Source organism: Triticum dicoccoides, chromosome 5B, assembly GCF_002162155.2.
Source record: "Triticum dicoccoides isolate Atlit2015 ecotype Zavitan chromosome 5B, WEW_v2.0, whole genome shotgun sequence".
Classification (NCBI taxonomy): Eukaryota; Viridiplantae; Streptophyta; class Magnoliopsida; order Poales; family Poaceae; genus Triticum; species Triticum dicoccoides.
The window spans coordinates 306,873,478-306,878,561 of NC_041389.1; the positions used below are offsets into that span (position 1 = coordinate 306,873,478).

The 5,084-nt window shown below is 38.0% G+C and overlaps 1 pseudogene; it reads left to right on the forward strand.

Moving 5' to 3' along the window:
- The window catches only part of LOC119309439, a 20,029-nt pseudogene that overhangs the window by 5,054 nt on the left and 9,891 nt on the right, over window positions 1-5,084 (forward strand).

A 5,084-nucleotide genomic window follows, 5' to 3' on the forward strand; every position in this document is an offset into this window, starting at 1 on the left:
GTGAGGTAGCACGACAGAGATCACACGGGTAGTTTTACCCAGGCATGGGCCACCGCGAGGCATAAAACCGTACTCCTACTTTTGGTGGATTGATGGTGGAAATGTGGTGGTGAAGCGTAGTACACTTGCCCGCCAAGGGTTGCCTCATGCAGCAGCGACTACGCGTGTATGGGGGTGTGAGTTATCCAACCTTATAACCCCGTTTATGGTTGCCAAGGGCCTCATTTTATAGATCAAGGGGTGACCACAATGGCAAAGTAGTCATTATGCATTTATATGACATCAAATAGTGTTATCATACCTAACTCTATGGGCTGACAGTGCACACTTAATGCACCGCTTAACGTCACATCGTTTGTTGCGCGACAAGGCTTGCCGGACTATCTTGCCAGCTCCACGCCTGCTTGTTTGAGACGTCGCGAGACGGGTGTCCTTTGTGGTTTTTCCTGTAGGGAGAGGCTGTCATGTGGCGAATGGCTGCCACTTAATCACTTTGCAGCTTGACACTGCACTGATCGATGATGTGAGTCGTGGTGGAGTGGGTGGTGAGGTGATTTAGCTTCCGCAAGTCCCGGCAGGCCCTGTCGGGACGCCTTGGTCGTCTTCTTCTGGGGGTGGCCTCATCCCTTGCCGGGCTCGCCTGCCTGGCAAAGGAGGCCTTTCTCTTGACGATATCTTGCTTCTCTGGATTGGTCTTGGTCCCTCTGATCTGCTTGTTGGTCCTTCCAATCTCTTGGTTTCTTGTACTCTGTCTTGGGTTGGTGCTTCAATCTTGATCCCGTGCATGTGCACAGTCAGGGTAACAGACCCAGGATTTGTTGCACCGACACCTTGGGAAACTTTTGGAGTCGGTTTACTTACCGTATCACATACCTATTTCTTTTCAGGGTTCTAGCGTGTTCTGGTAGGTTTCCTTTATGTACTCCTCCGGTGTTATGGTATGAATAATATTAGTCTTAACATGTAAGGAAGAATCAAACGTGTACCTGAGATATAATGTTTGATTCTTTTCCCATTCTCCATCTTCGGGTTATTGCCTTCGGCATTATTCATCTTGATGGCACCGGAACGATACACTTCTTTGACGATGTAAGGACCTTCCCATTTGGAGAGAAGTTTTCCTGCAAAAAACCTTAAAAGGGAATTGTATAGCAAGACTTGGTCACCTACGTTGAATTCACGCTTTTGTATACTTTTGCCATGCCATCTTTTAACCTTTTATTTAAACAACTTGGCATTTTCATAGGTCTGGGATCTCCATTCATCCAGTGAGCTAATGCCGAACAACCTCTTTTCACAGGTAAGGTTGAAATCATAATTAAGTTCTTTAATTGCCCAGTAAGCTTTATGTTCTAATTCCGGAGGTAAGTGACATGTTTTTCCATAAACCATTTTACATGGAGACATACCCATAGGATTTTTGTAAGCAGTTCTATAAGCCCAGAATGCATCATCAAGTTTCTTACCAATTCTTTCTAGACTTATTAACAGTCTTTCGCAATATCAATTTTATTTCCCTATTGCTCTACTTGATCACTAGACTGAGGATGAAAAGGAGATGCAATTCTATGGTTACCATCACACTTAGCAAGCAACTTACGGAAAGCACCATGAATAAAATGTGAACCACCATCGTCATTAAATATCTAGGGACTCCAAACTTTGGAAAATAACTTCTTTAAGCATTTTAATAGAAGGGTTGTGATCATCACTACTAGTTGGGATGGCTTCTACCCACTTAGTAACGTAATCAACAACAACCAGAATGTGAGTATACCCATTGGAGGAAGGAAAAGGTGCCATATAATCAAAACCCCAAACATCAAATGGTTCAATAACAAGTGAATAATTCATAGGAATTTCCTGACGTCTACTAATGTTACCAATTCTCTGACATTCATCACAAGACAATACAAACTTATGAGCATCTTTGAAAAGAATGGGCCAATAAAAACCGGATTGTAATACCTTATGTGTTGTTCGGTCTCCCACATGGTGTCCTCCGTATGACTCGGAGTGACAGTTCCATAGGATTTGTTCCTATTCATTCTCAGGTATACAACGTCTAATAACACTGTCTACTCCTTCTTTATAAAGGTGTGAGTCATCCCAGAAGTAATGTCTTAAATCATAGAATTTTTCTTTTGTTGGTATGTAAAACTAGGTGGTATAAATTTAGAAACAATATAATTAGCATAGTCCGCATACCATGGGGTACTACAAGAAGCATTTATGACAGCTAATTGTTCATCAGGACAACTATCATCAATAGGTAGTGGGTCATCAAGAGTATTTTCTAACCTAGACAAGTTGTGTGCTATGGGGTTCTCAGCTCCCTTCCTATCAATAATATGCAAATCAAATTCTTGTAGCAAGAGAACCCACCTAATGAGTCTAGGCTTAGCATCTTTCTTTTCCATAAGGTATTTAATAGCAGCATGATCAGTGTGAATAATCACTTTGGAATCAACAGTGTAAGATCTGAATTTATCACAAGCAAACACAACTGCTAGAAATTCCTTTTCAGTAGTAGCATAATTTCTTTGAGCATTCTCCAGAGTTTTCCTAGCATAATGTATTCCATTTAATTTCTTATCAACTCTTTGTCCTAGAACAACACCAACAACATAATCACTAGCATCACACATAATTTCAAAGGGTATGTTCCAATCAGGGACAATAGGTGATGAGATTAAGGCTTTCTTAAGTATTTCAAAGGCTTATGAACAATCATCATCAAAAACAAGTGGAACATCTTTTTGCAATAGGTTAGTGAGAGGCCTTGAAATTTTAGAGGAGTCTTTAATAAATCTCTTATAGAAACTGACATGACCTTATACCTTTGATATTTGTAGGACACATCATTTTTTCAATTGCACCCACTTTAGCTTTATCGACTTCAATACTTCTTTTGGTGATTTTATGCCCCAAGAAAATACCTTCATTAACCATAAAGTGGCACTTCTCCCAATTCAAGACAAGATTAGTTTCTTCACATCTCTGTAAAACTCGATCAAGGTTGCTTAAGCAATCATTAAAAGAAGTCTAGTAAACGAAGAAATCATCCATGAAAACCTCAACAATCTTTTCAAATAAGTCAGAGAATGTAGCGGTCATACATCTTTGAAAGATAGCAGGTGCATTGCATAAACCAAAAGGCATATGTCTATAAGCATAAGTACCAAAAGGGCAAGCAAAGGTAGTTTTTTCTTGATCCTCTTGTGACACAGGTATTTGAGAGAAACCAGAGTATCCATCTAGAAAGCAGAAATGTGTATGTTTTGATAGTATTTTTAGCATTTGATCAATAAATGGCAAAGGGTAATGATCTTTCCAAGTTGCTTTGTTTAATTTTCTAAAATCAATTACCATTCTATAACTTATGATAATTCTTTGTGGGATAAGTTCATTTTTATCATTAGGAACTACCGTAATACCTCCCTTCTTAGGGACACAATGAACAGGACTTACCCATCTACTATCAGCTATGGGATAAATTATACCTTCTTCCAGAAACTTTAATAGTTCATTTTTACCACTTCTTTCATCTTAGGATTTAACCATAGCTGATGATCAACAACTAGTTTAGCGTCTGGTTCCATATTAATTTAATGCTGACATAAAGTGGGACGAATGCCCTTAAGATCATCAAGACTATATCCAATAGCGGCATGATGCTTCCTCATAGTTTTCAATAATCTCTTTTCTTCATGCTATGAAAGGTTAGCGCTAATAATAATAGGATATAACTTCTTTTAATCAAGATAAGCATATTTCAAAGTATCAGGCAATTGTTTAAGCTCAAACATAGGATCACTCTTGGGTGGTAGAGGATCTCCAAGAATCTCAACAGGCAAGTTGTTTTTCAAAACAGGTATTTGTTTAAAGAATATCTCACCTATTTCATTTCTTTCATCCATATGCATATCATTTTCATGGTCTAGAAAATATTGTTCTAAAGGATTAGTAGGAGGCATGACAATAGAAGCAAGACCAATAATCTCATCTTTACTAGGTGACTCTTTATCACTAGGTTGTCTACGGAATTTGGAGAAATTAAACTCATGAGTCACGTCACTGAAGCTTACACTAACAGTTTCTTTCTCACAGTCTATCTTAGCATTAACCGTGTTAAAGAAAGGTTTACCAAATATTATGGGACAAAAATCATCTTCTAGGGAACCAAGAACGAGAAAATCAGTAGGATATTTTATTTTCCCACACAAGACTTCAGCATCTCTAACAAACCCAAGTGGTGTGATAGTATCTCTATTTGCGAGTTTAATAGTAACATCAATATCTTCTATCTCAGCAGGTGCAATATCATTCATAATTTCTTGATATAAAGTAAATGGGATAGCACTAACACTAGCACCCAAACCACACAAGCTATGATAACAATGATCTCCTATTTTAACATAGACAACATGCATGCCAACAACATGTCTATGTTTATCTTTCTCATCAGGTTTGGCAATTCTAGTACCTTCATTACAGAAATAAATAACATGCCCATCAACATTTTCTATCAAGAGATCTTTAACCATAGCAACATTAGGTTCAACTTTAATTTGTTCAAAGGGTGTAGGTGTTCTTGTATAACTCTTGTGAACCACAATTGAAGCTTTAGAATGTTATTTTATCCTAACAGAAAAGGTGGTTTCTAGGAATAACTGGATCAACATTATAAGTAGTGGTTTCTTCTCTAGCTTCAATGGGTTCTATTACTTTTACTTTAATGGGTGGATGGTATTTAAACCACTTATCCTTAGGGAGATCAACATGAGTAGCAATTGATTCACAGAAAGAAGCTAATATCTTAGAGTCAAGTCCATATTTTGTGCTAAATTCATGAAAAGCATCGGTGTCCATAATAGTTTTAAGACAATCAAATTCAGGCTTTATACCTGACTCCTTACCTTCATCGAGCTCCCAATCTTCAAAGTTGCATTTAATTATTTCCAAGAGATCCCATTTGAATTCAATAGTCTTCTTTATCAAAGAGCCAGTACAAGAGGTATCGAGCATGGATTGATCATTACGAGAAAGCCGAGCATAAAAATTCTGAATAATAATTTCCCTTG